Consider the following 24,141-nt stretch of genomic DNA (forward strand, 5'->3'; position numbering starts at 1 on the left):
ATAATTGTTTTTAATTAGTTAACCGTCTCCGGAGTAATCTGCGTCATACCCTTCCGCACAGAACCGGCTCACGACAACAAAAATCGATAAATGTTCCCAGAAAATAGAAAAAAATAAGAAGAAGGAAATAACGAATGTAAAGCTATTATTATGCCTGGATACGATAAAATGGAACCGAATCGAATTTCGAACTTCCTAAGCGGATTTCTCGAGGAAAAAAGCTTAAAGAAGCGTAAATCGCAAATTAGAGGGTCTTAGAGAAGGAATTCGGCTAAAATCTCGTCAGCTCATTGCGTAGTAATGAGTCTCGTCCGTTTGCCCGTTTACAATCAAATTAGCCTACAATTTTGTCCAATCCGTGCCCGAGCTACTTTCATTTCACATGTCTTATCTGGTCCCGATCGAGATCAGATGATTTGAGCCGAAAATCGTCTGTCAACAAGTAATCAAAATAGAAAACCGAAAAAGGGTGCAACACGAGGACTTCCCAGGGGTCACCCATCCTAGTACTGCTCTCGCCCAAGCACGCTTAACTTCGAGTTCTGATGGGATCCGTGCATTAGTGCTGGTATGATCGCACCCGACATTGAGTGGGATGTTTATTCTTATATCCCTCGAGTACGTGTGGAGCGGGCGGCGATGGACAACACGCGCACTGCTCTCGCCCAATCATAACCATGAAGTTAAGCGTTCTGGCGCGATGGCAGAGCTAGGATGGGTGACCTCCCTGGGAAGACCTCGTGTCGCGATCGTTTACGTAAATTATATAAAACAGTCGAAATAATTGTTTTTAATGAGTTAACCGTCTCCGGAGTAATCTGCGTCATACCCTTCCGCACAGAACCGGCTCACGACAACAAAAATCGATAAATGTTCCCAAAAATAGAAAAAAAATAAGAAGGAAATAACGAATGTAAAGCTATTATTATGCCTGGGATACGATAAAATGGAACCGAATCGAATTTCGAACTTCCTAAGCGGATTTCTTGAGGAAACGAAAGCTTAACAGAAGCGGTAAATGGCAAACTAGAGGGTCTTAGAGAAGGAATTCGGCTAAAATCTCGTCAGCTCATTGCGTAGTAATGAGTCTCGTCCGTTTGCCCGTTTACAATCAAATTAGCCTACAATTTTGTCCAAATCCGGCAGTGCCCGAGCTACTTTCATTTCACATGTCTTATCTGGTCCCGATCGAGATTCAGATGATTTGAGCCGAAAATCGTCTGTCAACAAGTAATCAAAAATAGAAAAACACGAAAAAGGGTGCAACACGAGGACTTCCCAGGGGTCACCCATCCTAGTACTGCTCTCGCCCAAGCACTTAACTTCGGAGTTCTGATGGGATCCGGTGCATTAGTGCTGGTATGATCGCACCCGACATTGAGTGGGATGTTTATTCTTATATCCCTCGAGTACGTGTGGAGCGGGCGGCGATGGACAACACGCGGCACTGCTCTCGCCCAATCATAACCATGAAGTTAAGCGTTCTGGCGCGATGGCAGAGTAGGATGGGTGACCTCCCTGGGAAGACCTCGTGTCGCGACCGTTTACGTAAATTATGGATAAAACAGTCGAAATAATTGTTTTTAATGAGTTAACCGTCTCCGGAGTAATCTGCGTCATACCCTTCCGCACAGAACCGGCTCACGACAACAAAAATCGATAAATGTTCCCAGAAAATAGAAAAAAAATAAGAAGAAGGAAATACGAATGTAAAGCTATTATTATGCCTGGATACGATAAAATGGAACCGAATCGAATTTCGAACTTCCTAAGCGGATTTCTCGAGGAAACGAAAGCTTAACAGAAGCGGTAAATCGCAAATTAGAGGGTCTTAGAGAAGGAATTCGGCTAAAATCTCGTCAGCTCATTGCGTAGTAATGAGTCTCGTCCGTTTGCCCGTTTACAATCAAATTAGCCTACAATTTTGTCCAAATCCGGCAGTGCCCGAGCTACTTTCATTTCACATGTCTTATCTGGTCCCGATCGAGATTCAGATGATTTGAGCCGAAAATCGTCTGTCAACAAGTAATCAAAATAGAAAAACACGAAAAGGGTGCAACACGAGGACTTCCCAGGGGGTCACCCATCCTAGTACTGCTCTCGCCCAAGCACGCTTAACTTCGGTTCTGATGGATCCGTGCATTAGTGCTGGTATGATCGCACCCGACATTGAGTGGGATGTTTATTCTTATATCCCTCGAGTACGTGTGGAGCGGGCGGCGATGGACAACACGCGGCACTGCTCTCGCCCAATCAAAACCATGAAGTTAAGCGTTCTAGCGCGATGGCAGAGCTAGGATGGGTAACCTCCCTGGAAGACCTCGTGTCGCGACCGTTTACGTAAATTATGGATAAAACAGTCGAAATAATTGTTTTTAATGAGTTAACCGTCTCCGGAGTAATCTGCGTCATACCCTTCCGCACAGAACCGGCTCACGACAACAAAAATCGATAAATGTTCCCAGAAAATAGAAAAAAATAAGAAGAAGGAAATAACGAATGTAAAGCTATTATTATGCCTGGATACGATAAAATGGAACCGGAATCGAATTTCGAACTTCCTAAGCGGATTTCTCGAGGAAACGAAAGCTTAACAGAAGCGGTAAATCGCAAATTAGAGGGTCTTAGAGAAGGAATTCGGCTAAAATCTCGTCAGCTCATTGCGTAGTAATGAGTCTCGTCCGTTTGCCCGTTTACAATCAAATTAGCCTACAATTTTGTCCAAATCCGGCAGTGCCCGAGCTACTTTCATTTCACATGTCTTATCTGGTCCCGATCGAGATTCAGATGATTTGAGCCGAAAATCGTCTGTCAACAAGTAATCAAAAATAGAAAAACACGAAAAGGGGTGCAACACGAGGACTTCCCAGGGGGTCACCCATCCTAGTACTGCTCTCGCCCAAGCACGCTTAACTTCGGAGTTCTGATGGATCCGTGCATTAGTGCTGGTATGATCGCACCCGACATTGAGTGGGATGTTTATTCTTATATCCCTCGAGTACGTGTGGAGCGGGCGATGGACAACACGCGGCACTGCTCTCGCCCAATCATAACCATGAAGTTAAGCGTTCTGGCGCGATGGCAGAGCTAGGATGGGTGACCTCCCTGGGAAGACCTCGTGTCGCGACCGTTTACGTAAATTATGGATAAAACAGTCGAAATAATTGTTTTTAATGAGTTAACCGTCTCCGAGTAATCTGCGTCATACCCTTCCGCACAGAACCGGCTCACGACAACAAAAATCGATAAATGTTCCCAGAAAATAGAAAAAAAATAAGAAGAAGGAAATAACGAATGTAAAGCTATTATTATGCCTGGATACGATAAAATGGAACCGAATCGAATTTCGAACTTCCTAAGCGGATTTCTCGAGGAAACGAAAGCTTAACAGAAGCGTAAATCGCAAATTAGAGGGTCTTAGAGAAGGAATTCGGCTAAAATCTCGTCAGCTCATTGCGTAGTAATGAGTCTCGTCCGTTTGCCCGTTTACAATCAAATTAGCCTACAATTTTGTCCAAATCCGGCAGTGCCCGAGCTACTTTCATTTCACATGTCTTATCTGGTCCCGATCGAGATTCATTTGATTTGAGCCGAAAATCGTCTGTCAACAAGTAATCAAAAATAGAAAAACGAAAAGGGTGCAACACGAGGACTTCCCAGGGGTCACCCATCCTAGTACTGCTCTCGCCCAAGCACGCTTAACTTCGGAGTTCTGATGGGATCCGGTGCATTAGTGCTGGTATGATCGCACCCGACATTGAGTGGGATGTTTATTCTTATATCCCTCGAGTACGTGTGGAGCGGGCGGCGATGGACAACACGGCGCACTGCTCTCGCCCAATCATAACCATGAAGTTAAGCGTTATGGCGCGATGGCAGAGCTAGGATGGGTGACCTCCCTGTAAGACCTCGTGTCGCGACCGTTTACGTAAATTATGGATAAAACAGTCGAAATAATTGTTTTTAATGAGTTAACCGTCTCCGGAGTAATCTGCGTCATACCCTTCCGCACAGAACCGGCTCACGACAACAAAAATCGATAAATGTTCCCAGAAAATAGAAAAAAAATAAGAAGAAGGAAATAACGAATGTAAAGCTATTATTATGCCTGGGAATACGATAAAATGGAACCGGAATCCAATTTCGAACTTCCTAAGCGGATTTCTCGAGGAAACGAAAGCTTAACAGAAGCGGTAAATCGCAAATTAGAGGGTCTTAGAGAAGGAATTCGGCTAAAATCTCGTCAGCTCATTGCGTAGTAATGAGTCTCGTCCGTTTGCCCGTTTACAATCAAATTAGCCTACAATTTTGTCCAAATCCGGCAGTGCCCGAGCTACTTTCATTTCACATGTCTTATCTGGTCCCGATCGAGATTCAGATGATTGAGCCGAAAATCGTCTGTCAACAAGTAATCAAAAATAGAAAAACACGAAAAGGGTGCAACACGAGGACTTCCCAGGGGTCACCCATCCTAGTACTGCTCTCGCCCAAGCACGCTTAACTTCGGAGTTCTGATGGGATCCGGTGCATTAGTGCTGATGATCGCACCCGACATTGAGTGGGATGTTTATTCTTATATCCCTCGAGTACGTGTGGAGCGGGCGGCGATGGACAACACGCGGCACTGCTCTCGCCCAATCATAACCATGAAGTTAAGCGTTCTGCGCGATGGCAGAGGTAGGATGGGTGACCTCCCTGGGAAGACCTCGTGTCGCGACGTTTACGTAAATTATGGATAAAACAGTCGAAATAATTGTTTTTAATGAGTTAACCGTCTCCGGAGTAATCTGCGTCATACCCTTCCGCACAGAACCGGCTCACGACAACAAAAATCGATAAATGTTCCCAGAAAATAGAAAAAAAATAAGAAGAAGGAAATAACGAATGTAAAGCTATTATTATGCCTGGGATACGATAAAATGGAACCGAATCGAATTTCGAACTTCCTAAGCGGATTTCTCGAGGAAACGAAAGCTTAACAGAAGCGGTAAATCGCAAATTAGAGGGTCTTAGAGAAGGAATTCGGCTAAAATCTCGTCAGCTCATTGCGTAGTAATGAGTCTCGTCCGTTTGCCCTTTACAATCAAATTAGCCTACAATTTTGTCCAAATCCGGCAGTGCCCGAGCTACTTTCATTTCACATGTCTTATCTGGTCCCGATCGAGATTCAGATGATTTGAGCCGAAAATCGTCTGTCAACAAGTAATCAAAAATAGAAAAACACGAAAAGGGGTGCACACGAGGACTTCCCAGGGGTCAGCCATCCTAGTACTGCTCTCGCCCAAGCACGCTTAACTTCGGAGTTCTGATGGGATCCGGTGCATTAGTGCTGGTATGATCGCACCCGACATTGAGTGGGATGTTTATTCTTATATCCCTCGAGTACGTGGGGAGCGGGCGGCGATGGACAACACGCGGCACTGCTCTCGCCCAATCATAACCATGAAGTTAAGCGTTCTGGCGCGATGGCAGAGCTAGGATGGGTGACCTCCCTGGGAAGACCTCGTGTCGCGACCGTTTACGTAAATTATGGATAAAACAGTCGAAATAATTGTTTTTAATGAGTTAACCGTCTCCGGAGTAATCTGCGTCATACCCTTCCGCACAGAACCGGCTCACGACAACAAAAATCGATAAATGTTCCCAGAAAATAGAAAAAAAAATAAGAAGAGGAAATAACGAATGTAAAGCTATTATTGCTGGATACGATAAAATGGAACCGGAATCGAATTTCGAACTTCCTAAGCGGATTTCTCGAGGAAACGAAAGCTTAACAGAAGCGTAAATCGCAAATTAGAGGGTCTTAGAGAAGGAATTCGGCTAAAATCTCGTCAGCTCATTGCGTAGTAATGAGTCTCGTCCGTTTGCCCGTTTACAATCAAATTAGCCTACAATTTTGTCCAAATCCGGCAGTGCCCGAGCTACTTTCATTTCACATGTCTTATCTGGTCCCGATCGAGATTCAGATGATTTGAGCCGAAAATCGTCTGTCAACAAGTAATCAAAAATAGAAAAACACGAAAAGGGTGCAACACGAGGACTTCCCAGGGGTCACCCATCCTAGTACTGCTCTCGCCCAAGCACGCTTAGCTTCGGAGTTCTGATGGGATCCGGTGCATTAGTGCTGGTATGATCGCACCCGACATTGAGTGGATGTTTATTCTTATATCCCTCGAGTACGTGTGGAGCGGGCGGCGATGGACAACACGCGGCACTGCTCTCGCCCAATCATAACCATGAAGTTAAGCGTTCTGACGCGATGGTAGAGCTAGGATGGGTGACCTCCCTGGGATAACCTCGTGTCGCGACCGTTTACGTAAATTATGGATAAAACAGTCGAAATAATTGTTTTTAATGAGTTAACCGTCTCCGAGTAATCTGCGTCATACCCTTCCGCACAGAACCGGCTCACGACAACAAAAATCGATAAATGTTCCCAGAAAATAGAAAAAAATAAGAAGAAGGAAATAACGAATGTAAAGCTATTATTCCTGGATACGATAAAATGGAACCGGAATCGAATTTCGAACTTCCTAAGCGGATTTCTCGAGGAAACGAAAGCTTAACAGAAGCGGTAAATCGCAAATTAGAGGGTCTTAGAGAAGGAATTCGGCTAAAATCTCGTCAGCTCATTGCGTAGTAATGAGTCTCGTCCGTTTGCCCGTTTACAATCAAATTAGCCTACAATTTTGTCCAAATCCGGCAGTGCCCGAGCTACTTTCATTTAATATGTCTTATCTGGTCCCGATCGAGATTCAGATTTTTGAGCCGAAAATCGTCTGTCAACAAATAATCAAAAATAGAAAAACACGAAAAGGGTGCAACACGAGGACTTCCCAGGGGTCACCCATCCTAGTACTGCTCTCGCCCAAGCACGCTTAACTTCGGAGTTCTGATGGGATCCGGTGCATTAGTGCTTGATCGCACCCGACATTGAGTGGGATGTTTATTCTTATATCCCTCGAGTACGTGTGGAGCGGGCGGCGATGGACAACACGCGGCACTGCTCTCGCCCAATCATAACCATGAAGTTAAGCGTTCTGGCGCGATGGCAGAGCTAGGATGGGTGACCTCCCTGGGAAGACCTCGTGTCGCGACGTTTACGTAAATTATGGATAAAAAGTCGAAATAATTGTTTTTAATGAGTTAACCGTCTTTGGAGTAATCTGCGTCATACCCTTCCGCACAGAACCGGCTCACGACAACAAAAATCGATTAATGTTTCCGGAAAATAGAAAAAAAATAAGAAGAGGAAATAACGAATGTAAAGCTATTATTATGCCTGGGATACGATAAAATGGAACCGGAATCGAATTTCGAACTTCCTAAGCGGATTTCTCGAGGAAACGAAAGCTTAACAGAAGCGGTAAATCGCAAATTAGAGGGTCTTAGAGAAGGAATTCGGCTAAAATCTCGTCAGCTCATTGCGTAGTAATGAGTCTCGTCCGTTTGCCCGTTTACAATCAAATTAGCCTACAATTTTGTCCAAATCCGGCAGTGCCCGAGCTACTTTCATTTCACATGTCTTATCTGGTCCCGATCGAGATTCAGATGATTTGAGCCGAAAATCGTCTGTCAACAAGTAATCAAAAATAGAAAACACGAAAAAGGGTGCAACACGAGGACTTCCAGGGGTCACCCATCCTAGTACTGCTCTCGCCCAAGCACGCTTAACTTCGGAGTTCTGATGGATCCGGTGCATTAGTGCTGGTATGATCGCACCCGACATTGAGTGGGATGTTTATTCTTATATCCCTCGAGTACGTGTGGAGCGGGCGGCGATGGACAACACGCGGCACTGCTCTCGCCCAATCATAACCATGAAGTTAAGCGTTCTGGCGCGATGGCAGAGGATGGGTGACCTCCCTGGGAAGACCTCGTGTCGCGACGTTTACGTAAATTATGGATAAAACAGTCGAAATAATTGTTTTAATGAGTTACCGTCTCCGGAGTAATCTGCGTCATACCCTTCCGCACAGAACCGGCTCACGACAACAAAAATCGATAAATGTTCCCAGAAAATAGAAAAAAAATAAGAAGAAGGAAAAATGTAAAGCTATTATTATGCCTGGGATACGATAAAATGGAACCGGAATCGAATTTCGAACTTCCTAAGCGGATTTCTCGAGGAAACGAAAGCTTAACAGAAGCGGTAAATCGCAAATTAGAGGGTCTTAGAGAAGGAATTCGGCTAAAATCTCGTCAGCTCATTGCGTAGTAATGAGTCTCGTCCGTTTGCCCGTTTACAATCAAATTAGCCTACAATTTTGTCCAAATCCGGCAGTGCCCGAGCTACTTTCATTTCACATGTCTTATCTGGTCCCGATCGAGATTCAGATGATTTGAGCCGAAAATCGTCTGTCAACAAGTAATCAAAAATAGAAAAACACGAAAAGTGCAACACGAGGACTTCCCAGGGGTCACCCATCCTAGTACTGCTCTCGCCCAAGCACGCTTAACTTCGGAGTTCTGATGGGATCCGGTGCATTAGTGCTGGTATGATCGCACCCGACATTGAGTGGGATGTTTATTCTTATATCCCTCGAGTACGTGTGGAGCGGGCGGCGATGGACAACACGCGGCACTGCTCTCGCCCAATCATAACCATGAAGTTAAGCGTTCTGGCGCGATGGCAGAGGTAGGATGGGTGACCTCCCTGGGAAGACCTCGTGTCGCGACGTTTACGTAAATTATGGATAAAACAGTCGAAATAATTGTTTTTAATTAGTTAACCGTCTCCGGAGTAATCTGCGTCATACCCTTCCGCACAGAACCGGCTCACGACAACAAAATCGATAAATGTTCCCAGAAAATAGAAAAAAAAAGAAGAAGGAAATAACGAATGTAAAGCTATTATTATGCCTGGGATACGATAAAATGGAACCGGAATCGAATTTCGAACTTCCTAAGCGGATTTCTCGAGGAAACGAAAGCTTAACAGAAGCGGTAAATCGCAAATTAGAGGGTCTTAGAGAAGGAATTCGGCTAAAATCTCGTCAGCTCATTGCGTAGTAATGAGTCTCGTCCGTTTGCCCGTTTACAATCAAATTAGCCTACAATTTTGTCCAAATCCGGCAGTGCCCGAGCTACTTTCATTTCACATGTCTTATCTGGTCCCGATCGAGATTCAGATGATTTGAGCCGAAAATCGTCTGTCAACAAGTAATCAAAAATAGAAAAACACGAAAAGGGTGCAACACGAGGACTTCCCAGGGGGTCACCCATCCTAGTACTGCTCTCGCCAAGCACGCTTAACTTCGGAGTTCTGATGGGATCCGGTGCATTAGTGCTGGTATGATCGCACCCGACATTGAGTGGGATGTTTATTCTTATATCCCTCGAGTACGTGTGGAGCGGGCGGCGATGGACAACACGCGGCACTGCTCTCGCCCAATCATAACCATGAAGTTAAGCGTTCTGGCGCGATGGCAGAGCTAGGATGGGTGACCTCCCTGGGAAGACCTCGTGTCGCGACCGTTTACGTAAATTATGGATAAAACAGTCGAAATAATTTTTTTTAATGAGTTAACCGTCTCCGGAGTAATCTGCGTCATACCCTTCCGCACAGAACCGGCTCACGACAACAAAAATCGATAAATGTTCCCAGAAAATAGAAAAAAAATAAGAAGAAGGAAATAACGAATGTAAAGCTATTATTATGCCTGGGATACGATAAAATGGAACCGGAATCGAATTTCGAACTTCCTAAGCGGATTTCTCGAGGAAACGAAAGCTTAACAGAAGCGTAAATCGCAAATTAGAGGGTCTTAGAGAAGGAATTCGGCTAAAATCTCGTCAGCTCATTGCGTAGTAATGAGTCTCGTCCGTTTGCCCGTTTACAATCAAATTAGCCTACAATTTTGTCCAAATCCGTCAGTGCCCGAGCTACTTTCATTTCACATGTCTTATCTGGTCCCGATCGAGATTCAGATGATTTGAGCCGAAAATCGTCCGTCAACAAGTAATCAAAAATAGAAAAACACGAAAAAGGGTGCAACACGAGGACTTCCCAGGGGGTCACCCATCCTAGTACTGCTCTCGCCCAAGCACGCTTAACTTCGGAGTTCTGATGGGATCCGGTGCATTAGTGCTGGTATGATCGCACCCGACATTGAGTGGGATGTTTATTCTTATATCCCTCGAGTACGTGTGGAGCGGGCGGCGATGGACAACACGCGGCACTGCTCTCGCCCAATCATAACCATGAAGTTAAGCGTTCTGGCGCGATGGCAGAGTAGGGTGACCTCCCTGGAAGACCTCGTGTCGCGACGTTTACGTAAATTATGGATAAAACAGTCGAAATAATTGTTTTTAATGAGTTAACCGTCTCCGGAGTAATCTGCCCTTCCGCACAGAACCGGCTCACGACAACAAAAATCGATAAATGTTCCCAGAAAATAGAAAAAAAAAAAGAAGAAGGAAATAACGAATGTAAAGCTATTATTATGCCTGGGATACGATAAAATGGAACCGGAATCGAATTTCGAACTTCCTAAGCGGATTTCTCGAGGAAACAAAAGCTTAACAGAAGCGGTAAATCGCAAATTAGAGGGTCTTAGAGAAGGAATTCGGCTAAAATCTCGTCAGCTCATTGCGTAGTAATGAGTCTCGTCCGTTTGCCCGTTTACAATCAAATTAGCCTACAATTTTGTCCAAATCCGGCAGTGCCCGAGCTACTTTCATTTCACATGTCTTATCTGGTCCCGATCGAGATTCAGATGATTTGAGCCGAAAATCGTCTGTCAACAAGTAATCAAAAATAGAAAAACACGAAAAGGGTGCAACACGAGGACTTCCCAGGGGTCACCCATCCTAGTACTGCTCTCGCCCAAGCACGCTTAACTTCGGAGTTCTGATGGGATCCGGTGCATTAGTGCTGGTATGATCGCACCGACATTGAGTGGGATGTTTATTCTTATATCCCTCGAGTACGTGTGGAGCGGGCGGCGATGGACAACACGCGGCACTGCTCTCGCCCAATCATAACCAGTTAAGCGTTCTGGCGCGATGGCAGAGCTAGGATGGGTGACCTCCCTGGGAAGACCTCGTGTCGCGACCGTTTACGTAAATTATGGATAAAACAGTCGAAATAATTGTTTTAATGAGTTAACCGTCTCCGGAGTAATCTGCGTCATACCCTTCCGCACAGAACCGGCTCACGACAACAAAAATCGATAAATGTTCCCAGAAAATAGAAAAAAAATAAGAAGAAGGAAATAACGAATGTAAAGCTATTATTATGCCTGGGATACGATAAAATGGAACCGGAATCGAATTTCGAACTTCCTAAGCGGATTTCTCGAGGAAACGAAAGCTTAACAGAAGCGGTAAATCGCAAATTAGAGGGTCTTAGAGAAGGAATTCGGCTAAAATCTCGTCAGCTCATTGCGTAGTAATGAGTCTCGTCCGTTTGCCCGTTTACAATCAAATTAGCCTACAATTTTGTCCAAATCCGGCAGTGCCCGAGCTACTTTCATTTCACATGTCTTATCTGGTCCCGATCGAGATTTAGATGATTTGAGCCGAAAATCGTCTGTCAACAAGTAATCAAAAATAGAAAACACGAAAAGGTGCAACACGAGGACTTCCCAAGGGGTCACCCATCCTAATACTGCTCTCGCCCAAGCACGCTTAACTTCGGAGTTCTGATGGGATCCGTACATTAGTGCTGGTATGATCACACCCGACATTGAGTGGGATGTTTATTCTTATATCCCTCGAGTACGTGTGGAGCGGGCGATGGACAACACGCGGCACTCTGCTCTCGCCCAATCATAACCATGAAGTTAAGCGTTCTGGCGCGATGGCAGAGCTAGGATGGGTGACCTCCCTGGGAAGACCTCGTGTCGCGACCGTTTACGTAAATTATGGATAAAACAGTCGAAATAATTGTTTTTAATGAGTTAACCGTCTCCGGAGTAATCTGCGTCATACCCTTCCGCACAGAACCGGCTCACGACAACAAAAATCGATAAATGTTCCCAGAAAATAGAAAAAAATAAGAAGAAGGAAATAACGAATGTAAAGCTATTATTATGCCTGGGATACGATAAAATGGAACCGGAATCGAATTTCGAACTTCCTAAGCGGATTTCTCGAGGAAACGAAAGCTTAACAGAAGCGGTAAATCGCAAATTAGAGGGTCTTAGAGAAGGAATTCGGCTAAAATCTCGTCAGCTCATTGCGTAGTAATGAGTCTCGTCCGTTTGCCCGTTTACAATCAAATTAGCCTACAATTTTGTCCAAATCCGGCAGTGCCCGAGCTACTTTCATTTCACATGTCTTATCTGGTCCCGATCGAGATTCAGATGATTTGAGCCGAAAATCGTCTGTCAACAAGTAATCAAAAATAGAAAAACACGAAAAAAGGTGCAACACAAGGACTTCCCAGGGGTCACCCATCCTAGTACTGCTCTCGCCCAAGCACGCTTAACTTCGGAGTTCTGATGGGATCCGGTGCATTAGTGCTGCTATGATCGCACCCGACAATGAGTGGGATGTTTATTCTTATATCCCTCGAGTACGTGTGGAGCGGGCGGCGATGGACAACACGCGGCACTGCTCTCGCCCAATCATAACCATGAAGTTAAGCGTTCTGGCGCGATGGCAGAGCTAGGATGGGTGACCTCCCTGGGAAGACCTCGTGTCGCGACCGTTTACGTAAATTATGGATAAAACAGTCGAAATAATTGTTTTTAATGAGTTAACCGTCTCCGGAGTAATCTGCGTCATACCCTTCCGCACAGAACCGGCTCACGACAACAAAAATCGATAAATGTTCCCAGAAAATAGAAAAAAAATAAAAAGAAGGAAATAACGAATGTAAAGCTATTATTATGCCTGGGATACGATAAAATGGAACCGGAATCGAATTTCGAACTTCCTAAGCGGATTTCTCGAGGAAACGAAAGCTTAACAGAAGCGGTAAATCGCAAATTAGAGGGTCTTAGAGAAGGAATTCGGCTAAAATCTCGTCAGCTCATTGCGTAGTAATGAGTCTCGTCCGTTTGCCCGTTTACAATCAAATTAGCCTACAATTTTGTCCAAATCCGGCAGTGCCCGAGCTACTTTCATTTCACATGTCTTATCTGGTCCCGATCGAGATTCAGATGATTTGAGCCGAAAATCGTCTGTCAACAAGTAATCAAAAATAGAAAAACACAAAAGGGTGCAACACGAGGACTTCCCAGGGGTCACCCATCCTAGTACTGCTCTCGCCCAAGCACGCTTAACTTCGGAGTTCTGATGGGATCCGGTGCATTAGTGTTGGTATGATCGCACCCGACATTGAGTGGGATGTTTATTCTTATATCCCTCGAGTACGTGTGGAGCGGGCGGCGATGGACAACACGCGGCACTGCTCTCGCCCAATCATAACCATGAAGTTAAGCGTTCTGGCGCGATGGCAGAGCTAGGATGGGTGACCTCCCTGGGAAGACCTCGTGTCGCGACCGTTTACGTAAATTATGGATAAAACAGTCGAAATAATTGTTTTAATTAGTTAACCGTCTCCGGAGTAATCTGCGTCATACCCTTCCGCACAGAACCGGCTCACGACAACAAAAATCGATAATGTTCCCAGAAAATAGAAAAAAAAATAAGAAGAAGGAAATAACGAATGTAAAGCTATTATTTGCCTGGATACGATAAAATGGAACCGGAATCGAATTTCGAACTTCCTAAGCGGATTTCTCGAGAAACGAAAGCTTAACAGAACGGTAAATCGCAAATTAGAGGGTCTTAGAGAAGGAATTCGGCTAAAATCTCGTCAGCTCATTGCGTAGTAATGAGTCTCGTCCGTTTGCCCGTTTACAATCAAATTAGCCTACAATTTTGTCCAAATCCGGCAGTGCCCGAGCTACTTTCATTTCACATGTCTTATCTGGTCCCGATCGAGATTCAGATGATTTGAGCCGAAAATCGTCTGTCAACAAGTAATCAAAAATAGAAAAACACGAAAAAGGGTGCACACGAGGACTTCCAGGGGTCACCCATCCTAGTACTGCTCTCGCCAAGCACGCTTAACTTCGGAGTTCTGATGGGATCCGGTGCATTAGTGCTGGTATGATCGCACCCGACATTGAGTGGTGATGTTTATTCTTATATCCCTCGAGTACGTGTGGAGCGGGCGGCGATGGACACACGCGCACTGCTCTCAGCCAATCATAACCATGAAGTTAAGCGTTCTGGCGCGATGGCAGAGCCTAGGATGGGGTGACTCCCTGGGAAGACCTCGTTCGCGACCGTTTACGGTAATTATGGATAAAACAAGTCGAAAATAAATGGTTTTAAGATTTAACCGTCTCGGAGTAATCTGCGTCATACCCTTACCGGCACAGAACCGCTCACGACACAAGAAATCGATAGAATGTTCCAGAAAATAGAAAAAAAAAATAAGAAGAAGGAATAACGAAGTGTAAAGCTATTATTAGCCTGGGATACGATAAAATGGAACCGGATCGAATTTCGAACTTCCTAAGCGGATTTCTCGAGGAAACTGAAAGCTTAACAGAAGCGTAAATCGCAAATTAGAGGGTCTTAGAGAAGGAATTCGGCTAAAATCTCGTCAGCTCATTGCGTAGTAATGAGTCTCGTCCGTTTGCCCCGTTTACAATCAATTAGCCTACAATTTTGTCCAAATCCAGCAGTGCCCGAGCTACTTTCATTTCACATGTCTTATCTTGTCCCGATCGAGATTCAGATGTATTTGAGCCGAAGAATCGTCTGTCACAAGTAATCAGAAAATAGAAAAAACACGAAAAAAGGTGCAACACGAGGACTTCCCAGGGGGGTCACCCATCTAGTACTGCTCTCGCCCAAGCACGCTTAACTTCGGAGTTCTGATGGGATCCGTGCATTAGTGCGAGTAAGATCGCGACCCGATATGATGGGATGTTTATTCTTATATCCCTCGAGTACGTGTGGAGCGGGCGGCGATGGACAACACCGGCACTGCTCTCGCCCATCATAACCATGAAGTTAAGCGTTCTGGCGCGATGGCAGAGCTAGGATGGGTGACCTCCCTGGGAAGGACCTCGTGTCGCGACGTTTACGTAAATTAGGTATAAAACAGTCGAAATAATTTGGTTTTAATTAGTTACCGTCTCCGGAGTAATCTGCTTCATACCCTTCCGCACAGAACCGCTCACGACAACAAAAATCGATAAATGTTCCCAGAAAATAGAAAAAAAATAAGAAGAAGGGAAATAACGAATGTAAAGCGTATATTATGCCTGGGATACGATAAAATGGAACGAATCGAATTTCGAACTTCTTAGCGGATTTCTCGAGGAAACGAAAGCTTAACAGAAGCGTTAAATCGCAATTAAGGGTCTTAGAGAAGGAATTCGGCTAAAATCTCGTCAGCTCTGCGTAGTAATGAGTCTCGTCCGTTTGCCCGTTTACAATCAAATTAGCCTACAATTTTGTTCCAAATCCGGCAGTGCCCGAGCTACTTTCATTTCCATGTCTTATCTGGGTCCCGATCGAGATTCAGATGATTTGAGCCGAAAATCGTCTGTCAACAAGTAATCAAAATAGAAAAACAACGAAAAGGTGCAACACGAGGAAGCTTCCAGGGGGTCACCCATCCTAGTACTGCTCTCGCCAAGCACAGCTTAACTTCGGAGTTCTGATGGGATCCGGTGCATTAGTGCTCGTAATGATCGCACCCGACATTGAGTGGGATGTTTATTCTTAGATCCCTCGAGTACGTGTGGAGCGGGCGGCGATGGACAACACGCGGCACTGCTTCTCCGCCCAAATCATAACATGAAGTTAAGCGTTCTAGCGCGATGGCAGAGCTAGATGGGTGACCTCCCTGGGAAGACCTCGTGTCGCGATCGTTTACTTAAATTATGGAATAAACAGTCGAAAGAATTGTTTTAAATGAGTTAACCGTCCTCCGGAGTAATCTGCGTCATACCCTTCCGCACAGACCGGCTCACGACAACAAAAATCGATAAATGTTCCCATAAATAGAAAAAAAAATAAAGAAGAAGGAAATAACGAATGTAAAGCTAGTATTATGCCTGGATACGATAAAATGGAACCGGAATCAAATTTCGAACTTCCTAAGCGGATTTCTCGAGGAAACGAAAGCTTAACAGAAGCGGTAAATCGCAAATTAGAGGGTCTTAGAGAAGGAATTCGGCTAAAATCTCGTCAGCTCATTGCGTAGTAATGAGTCTCGTCCGTTTGCCCGTTTACAATCAAATTATCCTACAATTTTGTCCAAATCCGGCAGTGCCCGAGCTACTTTCATTTCACATGTCTTATCTGGTCCCGATCGAGATTCAGATGATTTGAGCCGAAAATCGTCTGTCAACAAGTAATCAAAAATAGAAAAACACGAAAAAGGGTGCAACACGAGGACTTCCCAGGGGGTCACCCATCCTAGTACTGCTCTCGCCAAGCACGCTTAACTTCGGAGTTCTGATGGGAATCCGGTGCATTAGTGCTGTAGATCGCACCCGACATTGAGTGTGATGTTTATTCTTATATCCCTCGAGTACGTGTGGAGCGGGCGGCGATGGACAACACGCGGCACTGCTCTCGCCCAATCATAACCATGAAGGTTAAGCGTTCTGGCGCGATGGCAGAGGCTAGGATGGGTGACCTCCCTGAGAAGACCTCGTGTCGCGATCGTTTACGTAAATTATGGATAAAACAGTCGAAATAATTGTTTTAAATGAGTTACCGTCTCCGGAGTAATCTGCGTCATACCCTTGCCGCACAGAACCGGCTCACGACAACAAAAATCGATAAATGTGCCCAGAAAATAGAAAAAAAAATAAGAAGAAGGAAATAACGAATGTAAAGCTATTATTATGCCTCGGGATACGATAAAATGGAACTCGGAATCGAATTTCGAAACTTCCTAAGCGGATTTCTCGAGGAAACGAAAGCTTAACAGAAGCGGTAAATCGCAAATTAGAGGGTCTTAGAGAAGGAATTCGGCTAAAATCTCGTCATCTCATTGCTTAGTAATGAGTCTCGTTCCGTTTGCCGCGTTTACAATCAAATTAGCCTACAATTTTGTCCAAATCCGGCAGTGCCCGAGCTACTTTCATTCACATGTCTTATCTGGTCCCGATCGAGATTCAGATGATTTGAGCCGAAAATCGTCTGTCAACAAGTAATCAAAAATAGAAAAACACGAAAAAGGGTGCAACACGAGGACTTCCCAGGGGGTCACCCATCCTAGTACTGCTCTCGCCCAAGCACGCTTAACTTCGGAGTTCTGATGGGATCCGGTGCATTAGTGCTAGGTATATCGCACACCGACATTGAGTGGGATGTTTATTCTTATATCCTCGAGTACGTGTGGAGCGGGCGGCGATGGACAACACGCGGCACTGCTCTCAGCCCAATCATAACCATGAAGTTAAGCGTTCTGGCGCGATGGCAGAGCTAGGATGGTGACCTCCCTGGGAAGACCTCGTATCGCGACCGTTTACGTAAATTATGGATAAAACAGTCGAAATAATTGTTTTAAATGAGTTAACCGTCTCCGGAGTAATCTGCGTCATACCCTTCCGCACAGAACCGGCTCACGACAAAAAAAATCGATAAATGTTCCCATAAAATAGAAAAAAAAATAAGAAGAAGGAAATAACGAATGTAAAGCTATTATTATGCCTGTGATACGATAAAATAGGACCAGAATCGAATTTCGAACTTTCTAAGCGGATTTCTCGAGGAAACGAAAGCTTAACAGAAGCGTTAAATCGCAAATTAGAGGGTCTTAGAGAAAGGAATTCGGCGAAAATCTCGTCAGCTCATTGCGTAGTAATGAGTCTCGTCCGTTTGCCCGTTTACAATCAAATTAGCCTACAATTTGTCCAAATCCGGCAGTGCCCGAGCTACTTTCATTTCACATGTCTTATCTGGTCCCGATCGAGATTCAGATGATTTGAGCCGAAAATCGTCTGTCAACAAGTAATCAAAAAATAGAAAAACACGAAAAAGGGTGCAACACGAGGACTTCCCAGGGGTGTCACCCATCCTAGTACTGCTCTCTCGCCCAAGCACGCTTAACTTCGGAGTTCTGATGGGATCCGGTGCATTAGTGCTGGATGATCGCACCGACATTGAGTGGATGTTATGTTTATTCTTATATCCCTCGAGTACGTGTGGAGCGGCGGCGATGGACAACACGCGGCACTGCTCTCGCCCAATCATAACCATGAAGTTAAGCGTTCTGGCGCGATAGAGCTAGGATGGGTGACCTCCCTGGGAAGACCTCGTGTCGCGACGTTTACGTAAATTATGGATAAAACAGTCGAAATAATTGTTTTAATGAGTTAACCGTCTCCGGAGTAATCTGCGTCATACCCTTCCGCACAGAACCGGCTCACGACAACAAAAATCGATAAATGTTCCCAGAAAATAGAAAAAAAATAAGAGAAGGAAATAACGAATGTAAAGCTATTATTATGCCTGGATACGATAAAATGGAACCGAATCGAATTTCGAACTTCCTAAGCGGATTTCTCGAGGAAACGAAAGCTTAACAGAAGCGTAAATCGCAAATTAGAGGGTCTTAGAGAAGGAATTCGCTAAAAATCATCGTCAGCTCATTGCGTAGTAATGAGTCTCGTCCGTTTGCCCGTTTACAATCAAATTAGCCTACAATTTTGTCCAAATCCGGCAGTGCCCGAGCTACTTTCATTTCACATGTCTTAGCTGGTCCCGGATCGAGATTCATATGATTGAGCCGAAATCGTCTGTCAACAAGTAATCAAAATAGAAAAACACGAAAAAGGGTGCAACACGAGGACTTCCCAGGGGGTCACCCATCCTAGTACTCGCTCTCGCCAAGCACGCTTAACTTCGGAGTTCTGATGGGATCCGGTGCATTAGTGCTGTATGATCGCACCCGACATTGAGTGGGATGTTTATTCTTATATCCCTCGAGTACGTGTGGAGCGGGCGGCGATGGACAACACGCGGCACTGCTCTCGCCCAATCATAACCACGAGTTAAGCGTTCTGGCGCGATGGCAGAGCTAGGATGGGTGACCTCCCTGGGAAGACCTCGTGTCGCGATCGTTTACGTAAATTATGGATAAAACAGTCGAAATAATTGTTTTAATTAGTTAACCGTCTCCGGATTAATCTGCGTCATACCCTTCCGCACAGAACCGGCTCACGACAAAAAAAAATCGATAAATGTTCCCAGAAAATAAAAAAAAAATAAGAAGAAGGAAATAACGAATGTAAGCTATTATTATGCCTGGAATACGATAAAATGGAACCGGAATCGAATTTCGAACTTCCTAGCGGATTTCTCGAGGAAACGAAAGCTTAACAGAAGCGTTAAATCGCAAATTAGAGGGTCTTAGAGAAGGAATTCGGCTAAAATCTCGTCAGCTCATTGCGTAGTAATGAGTCTCGTCCGTTGCCCGTTTACAATCAATTAGCCTACAATTTTGTCCAAATCCGGCAGTGCCCGAGCTACTTTCATTTCACATGTCTTATCTGGTCCCGATCGAGATTCAGATGATTTGAGCCGAAAATCGTCTGTCAACAAGTAATCAAAAATAGAAAAACACGAAAAAGGGTGCAACACGAGGACTTCCCAGGGGGTCACCCATCCTAGTACTGCTCTCACCCAAGCACGCTTAACTTCGGAGTTCTGATGGGATCCGGTGCATTAGTGCTGGTATGATCGCACCCGACATTGAGTGGGATGTTTATTCTTATATCCCTCGAGTACGTGTGGAGCGGGCGGCGATGGACAACACGCGGCACTGCTCTCGCCCAATCATAACCATGAAGTTAAGCGTTCTGGCGCGATGGCAGAGGTAGGATGGGTGACCTCCCTGGGAAGACCTCGTGTCGCGATCGTTTACGTAAATTATGGATAAAACAGTCGAAATAATTGTTTTTAATGAGTTAACCGTCTCCGGAGTAATCTGCGTCATACCCTTCCGCACAGAACCGGCTCACGACAACAAAAATCGATAAATGTTCCCAGAAAATAGAAAAAAAAATAAGAAGAAGGAAATAACGAATGTAAAGCTATTATTATGCCTGGGATACGATAAAATGGAACCGAAATCGAATTTCGAACTTCCTAAGCGGATTTCTCGAGGAAACGAAAGCTTAACAGAAGCGGTAAATCGGCAAAATTAGAGGGTCTTAGAGAAGGAATTCGGCTAAAATCTCGTCAGCTCATTGCGTAGTAATGAGTCTCGTCCGTTTGCCCGTTTACAATCAAATTAGCCTACAATTTTGTCCAAATCCGGCAGTGCCCGAGCTACTTTCATTTCACATGTCTTATCTGGTCCCGATCGAGATTCAGATGATTTGAGCCGAAAATCGTCTGTCAACAAGTAATCAAAAATAGAAAAACACGAAAAAGGGGTGCAACACGAGGACTTCCCAGGGGTGTCACCCATCCTAGTACTGCTCTCGCATCCCAAGCACGCTTAACTTCGGAGTTCTGATGGGATCCGGTGCATTAGTGCTGGTATGATCGCACCCGACATTGAGTGGGATGTTTATTCTTATATCCCTCGAGTACGTGTGGAGCGGGCGGCGATGGACAACACGCGGCACTGCTCTTCCGCCCAATCATAACCAATGAAGTTAAGCGTTCTGGCGCGATGGCAGAGGCTAGGATGGGTGACCCTCCCTGGGAAGACCTCGTGTCGCGACCGTTTACGTAAATTATGGATAAAACAGTCGAAATAATTGTTTTTAATGAGTTAACCGTCTCCGGAGTAATCTGCGTCATACCCTTCCGCACAGAACCGGCTCACGACAACAAAAATCGATAAATGTTCCAGAAAATAGAAAAAAATAATAAGAAGAAGGAAATAACGAATGTAAAGCTATTATTATGCCTGGGGATACGAATAAATGGAACCGAAATCGAATTTCGAACTTCCTAAGCGGATTTCTCGAGGAAACGAAAGCTTAACAGAAGCGGTAAATCGCAAATTAGAGGGTCTAGAGAAGGAATTCGGCTAAAATCTCGTCAGCTCATTGCGTAGTAATGAGTCTCGTCCGTTTGCCCGTTTACAATCAAATTAGCCTACAATTTTGTCCAAATCCGGCAGTGCCCGAGCTACTTTCATTTCACATGTCTTATCTGGTCCCGATCGAGATTCAGATGATTTGAGCCGAAAATCGTCTGTCAACAAGTAATCAAAAATAGAAAAACACGAAAAGGTGCAACACGAGGACTTCCCAGGGGGTCACCCTCCTAGTACTCTCTCTCCCAAGCACGCTTAACTTCGGAGTTCTGATGGGATCCGGTGCATTAGTGCTGTATGATCGCACCCGACATTGAGTGGGATGTTATTCTTATATCCCTCGTGTACGTGTGGAGCGGGCGGCGATGGACAACACGCGGCACTGCTCTCGCCCAATCATAACCATAAGTTAAGCGTTCTGCGCGATGGCAGAGCTAGGATGGGTGACTCCCTGAAGACCTCGTGTCGCGACCGTTTACGTAAATTATGGATAAAACAGTCGAAATAATTTTTTTAATGAGTTAACCGTCTCCGGAGTAATCTGCGTCATACCTTCCGCACAGAACCCTCACGACAACAAAAATCGTAAATGTTCCCAGAAAATAGAAAAAAAAAGAAGAAGGAAATAACGAATGTAAAGCTATTATTATGCCTGGGATACGATAAAATGGAACCGGAATCGAATTTCGAACTTCCTAAGCGGATTTCTCGAGGAAACGAAAGCTAACAGAAGCGGTAAATCGGCAAATTAGAGGGTCTAGAGAAGGAATTCGGCTAAATCTCGTCAGCTCATTGCGTATTAATGAGTCTCGTCCGTTTGCCCGTTTACAATCAAATTAGCCTACCAATTTTTGTCCAAATCCGGCAGTGCCCGAGCTACTTTCATTTCACATGTCTTATCTGGTCCCGATCGAGATTCAGATGATTTGAGCCGAAAATCGTCTGTCAACAAGTAAGTCAAAAATAGAAAAAACACGAAAAAAGGGTGCAACACGAGGACTTCCAGGGTGTCACCATCCTAGTAGGCTCTCAGCGCCAAGCACGCTTAACTTCGAGTTCTGAGGGATCCGGCATTAGTGCTCGGTATGATCGCACCGACATTGAGTGGGATGTTTATTCTTATATCCCGCGAGTACGTGTGGACGCGGGCGGCGATGGACAACACGCGCACTGCCGCCCAATCATAACCATGAAGTTAAGCGTTCTGGCGCGATGGCAGAGCTAGGATGGGTGACCTCCCTGGGAAGACCTCGTGTCGCGACCGTTTACGTAAATTATGGATAAAACAGTCGAAATAATTGTTTTAATGTTAACCGTCTCCGGAGTAATCTGCGTCATACCCTTCCGCACAGAACCGGCTCACGACAACAAAAATCGATAAATGTTCCCAGAAAATAGAAAAAAAAATAAGAAGAAGGAAATAACGAATGTAAAGCTATTATTATGCCTGGGATACAATAAAATGGAACCGGAATCGAATTTCGAACTTCCTAAGCGGATTCTCGAGGAAACGAAAGCTTAACAGAAGCGGTAAATCGCAAATTAGAGGGTCTTAGAGAAAGAATTCGGCTAAAATCTCGTCAGCTCATTGCGTAGTAATGAGTCTCGTCCGTTTGCCCGTTTACAATCAAATTAGCCTACAATTTTGTCCAAATCCGGCAGTGCCCGAGCTACTTTCATTTCACATGTCTTATCTGGTCCCGATCGAGATTCAGATGATTAGCCGAAAATCGTCTGTCACAAGTAATCAAAAATAGAAAACACGAAAAGGGTGCAACACGAGGACTTCCCAGGGGGTCACCCATCCTAGTACTGCTCTCCCGCCCCCGCAGCTTCTAACTTCGGAGTTCTGATGGATCCGGTGCATTAGTGCTGTATGATCGCACCCGACATTGAGTGGGATGTTTATTCTTATATCCCTCGAGTACGGTGGAGGGCGGCGATGGACAACACGCGGCACTGCTTCGCCCAATCATAACCATGAAGTTAAGCGTTTGGCGCGATGGCAGAGCTAGGATGGGTGACCTCCCTGGGAGACCTCGTGTCGCGACGTTTACGTAAATTATGGATAAAACAGTCGAAATAATTGTTTTAATGAGTTACCGTCTCCGGAGTAATCTGCGTCATACCCTTCCGCACAGAACCGGCTCACGACAACAAAAATCGAAATGTTCCCAGAAAATAGAAAAAAAAGAAGAAGGAAAACGAATGTAAAGCTATTATGCCTGGGATACGATAAAATGGAACCGGAATCGAATTTAACCCTAAGCGGGATTTCTCGAGGAAACGAAAGCTTAACAGAAGCGTTAAATCGCAAATTAGAGGTCTAGAGAAGGAATTCGGCTAAAACTCGTCAGCTCATTGCGTAGTAATGAGTCTCGTCCGTTTGCCCTTTACAATCAAATTAGCCTACAATTTTGTCCAATCCGGCAGTGCCCGAGCTACTTTCATTTCACATGTCTTATCTGGTCCCGATCGAGATTCAGATGATTTGAGCCGAAAATCGTCTGTCAACAAGTAATCAAAAATAGAAAACACGAAAAAGGGTGCAACACGAGGACTTCCAGGGGGTCACCCATCCTAGTACTGCTCTCCCGCCCAAGCACGCTTAACTTCGGAGTTCTGATGGGATCCGGTGCATTAGTGCTGGTATGATCGCACCCGACATTGAGTGGGATGTTTATTCTTATATCCCTCGAGTACGTGTGGAGCGGGCGGCGATGGACAACACGCGGCACTGCTCTCGCCCAATCATAACCATGAAGTTAAGCGTTCTGGCGCGATGGCAGAGCTAGGATGGGTGACCTCCCTGGAAGACCTCGTGTCGCGATCGTTTACGTAATTATGGATAAAACAGTCGATAATTGTTTTTAATGATTAACCGTCTCCGGAGTAATCTGCGTCATACCCTTCCGCACAGAACCGGCTCACGACAACAAAAATCGATAAATGTTCCCAGAAAATAGAAAAAAAAATAAGAAGAAGGAATAACGAATGTAAAGCTATTATTATGCCTGGGATACGATAATGGAACCGGAATCGAATTTCGAACTTCTAAGCGATTTCTCGAGGAAACGAAACTTAACAGAAGCGGTAAATCGCAAATTAGAGGGTCTTAGAGAAGAATTCGGCTAAAATCTCGTCACTCATTGCGTAGT

General features: G+C 44.9%; 26 non-coding genes and 3 pseudogenes across 26 annotated transcripts; all 29 read right to left on the minus strand.

Moving 5' to 3' along the window:
- Positions 1–466: 466 nt before the first annotated feature.
- On the minus strand, positions 467–582 carry LOC142536047 (5S ribosomal RNA). Its single transcript, XR_012817964.1, has one exon. It is a non-coding gene; the product is annotated as a 5S ribosomal RNA (ribosomal RNA).
- Positions 583–1,257: 675 nt separating this feature from the next.
- On the minus strand, positions 1,258–1,373 carry LOC142536036 (5S ribosomal RNA). The gene has a single exon (XR_012817954.1). It is a non-coding gene; the product is annotated as a 5S ribosomal RNA (ribosomal RNA).
- A 677-nt stretch (positions 1,374–2,050) lies between these two features.
- On the minus strand, positions 2,051–2,165 carry LOC142536049 (5S ribosomal RNA). Its single transcript, XR_012817966.1, has one exon. It is a non-coding gene; the product is annotated as a 5S ribosomal RNA (ribosomal RNA).
- A 680-nt stretch (positions 2,166–2,845) lies between these two features.
- LOC142536039 (5S ribosomal RNA) lies at positions 2,846–2,962 on the minus strand. The gene has a single exon (XR_012817956.1). It is a non-coding gene; the product is annotated as a 5S ribosomal RNA (ribosomal RNA).
- Positions 2,963–3,635: 673 nt separating this feature from the next.
- Positions 3,636–3,753, minus strand: LOC142536053 (5S ribosomal RNA). Its single transcript, XR_012817970.1, has one exon. It is a non-coding gene; the product is annotated as a 5S ribosomal RNA (ribosomal RNA).
- A 681-nt stretch (positions 3,754–4,434) lies between these two features.
- On the minus strand, positions 4,435–4,550 carry LOC142536040 (5S ribosomal RNA). The gene has a single exon (XR_012817957.1). It is a non-coding gene; the product is annotated as a 5S ribosomal RNA (ribosomal RNA).
- Positions 4,551–5,229: 679 nt separating this feature from the next.
- LOC142536043 (5S ribosomal RNA) lies at positions 5,230–5,346 on the minus strand. The gene has a single exon (XR_012817960.1). It is a non-coding gene; the product is annotated as a 5S ribosomal RNA (ribosomal RNA).
- A 677-nt stretch (positions 5,347–6,023) lies between these two features.
- On the minus strand, positions 6,024–6,141 carry LOC142536058 (5S ribosomal RNA). The gene has a single exon (XR_012817972.1). It is a non-coding gene; the product is annotated as a 5S ribosomal RNA (ribosomal RNA).
- Positions 6,142–6,815: 674 nt separating this feature from the next.
- LOC142536048 (5S ribosomal RNA) lies at positions 6,816–6,929 on the minus strand. Its single transcript, XR_012817965.1, has one exon. It is a non-coding gene; the product is annotated as a 5S ribosomal RNA (ribosomal RNA).
- Positions 6,930–7,608: 679 nt separating this feature from the next.
- LOC142536046 (5S ribosomal RNA) lies at positions 7,609–7,724 on the minus strand. Its single transcript, XR_012817963.1, has one exon. It is a non-coding gene; the product is annotated as a 5S ribosomal RNA (ribosomal RNA).
- Positions 7,725–8,392: 668 nt separating this feature from the next.
- On the minus strand, positions 8,393–8,510 carry LOC142536059 (5S ribosomal RNA). Its single transcript, XR_012817973.1, has one exon. It is a non-coding gene; the product is annotated as a 5S ribosomal RNA (ribosomal RNA).
- A 678-nt stretch (positions 8,511–9,188) lies between these two features.
- On the minus strand, positions 9,189–9,306 carry LOC142536032 (5S ribosomal RNA). The gene has a single exon (XR_012817950.1). It is a non-coding gene; the product is annotated as a 5S ribosomal RNA (ribosomal RNA).
- A 682-nt stretch (positions 9,307–9,988) lies between these two features.
- Positions 9,989–10,107, minus strand: LOC142536030 (5S ribosomal RNA). The gene has a single exon (XR_012817948.1). It is a non-coding gene; the product is annotated as a 5S ribosomal RNA (ribosomal RNA).
- A 668-nt stretch (positions 10,108–10,775) lies between these two features.
- LOC142536031 (5S ribosomal RNA) lies at positions 10,776–10,893 on the minus strand. The gene has a single exon (XR_012817949.1). It is a non-coding gene; the product is annotated as a 5S ribosomal RNA (ribosomal RNA).
- Positions 10,894–11,567: 674 nt separating this feature from the next.
- LOC142536044 (5S ribosomal RNA) lies at positions 11,568–11,685 on the minus strand. Its single transcript, XR_012817961.1, has one exon. It is a non-coding gene; the product is annotated as a 5S ribosomal RNA (ribosomal RNA).
- A 681-nt stretch (positions 11,686–12,366) lies between these two features.
- Positions 12,367–12,484, minus strand: LOC142536035 (5S ribosomal RNA). Its single transcript, XR_012817953.1, has one exon. It is a non-coding gene; the product is annotated as a 5S ribosomal RNA (ribosomal RNA).
- Positions 12,485–13,165: 681 nt separating this feature from the next.
- Positions 13,166–13,283, minus strand: LOC142536033 (5S ribosomal RNA). Its single transcript, XR_012817951.1, has one exon. It is a non-coding gene; the product is annotated as a 5S ribosomal RNA (ribosomal RNA).
- Positions 13,284–13,961: 678 nt separating this feature from the next.
- Positions 13,962–14,076, minus strand: LOC142536054 (5S ribosomal RNA). The gene has a single exon (XR_012817971.1). It is a non-coding gene; the product is annotated as a 5S ribosomal RNA (ribosomal RNA).
- Positions 14,077–14,762: 686 nt separating this feature from the next.
- LOC142536055 (5S ribosomal RNA) lies at positions 14,763–14,880 on the minus strand (annotated as a pseudogene).
- Positions 14,881–15,552: 672 nt separating this feature from the next.
- On the minus strand, positions 15,553–15,673 carry LOC142536056 (5S ribosomal RNA; annotated as a pseudogene).
- Positions 15,674–16,357: 684 nt separating this feature from the next.
- LOC142536051 (5S ribosomal RNA) lies at positions 16,358–16,474 on the minus strand. Its single transcript, XR_012817968.1, has one exon. It is a non-coding gene; the product is annotated as a 5S ribosomal RNA (ribosomal RNA).
- Positions 16,475–17,164: 690 nt separating this feature from the next.
- LOC142536038 (5S ribosomal RNA) lies at positions 17,165–17,283 on the minus strand. Its single transcript, XR_012817955.1, has one exon. It is a non-coding gene; the product is annotated as a 5S ribosomal RNA (ribosomal RNA).
- A 685-nt stretch (positions 17,284–17,968) lies between these two features.
- On the minus strand, positions 17,969–18,089 carry LOC142536052 (5S ribosomal RNA). The gene has a single exon (XR_012817969.1). It is a non-coding gene; the product is annotated as a 5S ribosomal RNA (ribosomal RNA).
- A 675-nt stretch (positions 18,090–18,764) lies between these two features.
- Positions 18,765–18,882, minus strand: LOC142536045 (5S ribosomal RNA). Its single transcript, XR_012817962.1, has one exon. It is a non-coding gene; the product is annotated as a 5S ribosomal RNA (ribosomal RNA).
- A 678-nt stretch (positions 18,883–19,560) lies between these two features.
- On the minus strand, positions 19,561–19,679 carry LOC142536042 (5S ribosomal RNA). Its single transcript, XR_012817959.1, has one exon. It is a non-coding gene; the product is annotated as a 5S ribosomal RNA (ribosomal RNA).
- Positions 19,680–20,366: 687 nt separating this feature from the next.
- Positions 20,367–20,489, minus strand: LOC142536041 (5S ribosomal RNA). Its single transcript, XR_012817958.1, has one exon. It is a non-coding gene; the product is annotated as a 5S ribosomal RNA (ribosomal RNA).
- A 687-nt stretch (positions 20,490–21,176) lies between these two features.
- On the minus strand, positions 21,177–21,292 carry LOC142536050 (5S ribosomal RNA). The gene has a single exon (XR_012817967.1). It is a non-coding gene; the product is annotated as a 5S ribosomal RNA (ribosomal RNA).
- Positions 21,293–22,751: 1,459 nt separating this feature from the next.
- On the minus strand, positions 22,752–22,871 carry LOC142536057 (5S ribosomal RNA; annotated as a pseudogene).
- Positions 22,872–23,526: 655 nt separating this feature from the next.
- On the minus strand, positions 23,527–23,646 carry LOC142536034 (5S ribosomal RNA). Its single transcript, XR_012817952.1, has one exon. It is a non-coding gene; the product is annotated as a 5S ribosomal RNA (ribosomal RNA).
- Positions 23,647–24,141: the final 495 nt, after the last annotated feature.

The sequence above is a fragment of the Primulina tabacum genome, unplaced genomic scaffold (assembly GCF_025594145.1).
Source record: "Primulina tabacum isolate GXHZ01 unplaced genomic scaffold, ASM2559414v2 Contig1203, whole genome shotgun sequence".
Classification (NCBI taxonomy): Eukaryota; Viridiplantae; Streptophyta; class Magnoliopsida; order Lamiales; family Gesneriaceae; genus Primulina; species Primulina tabacum.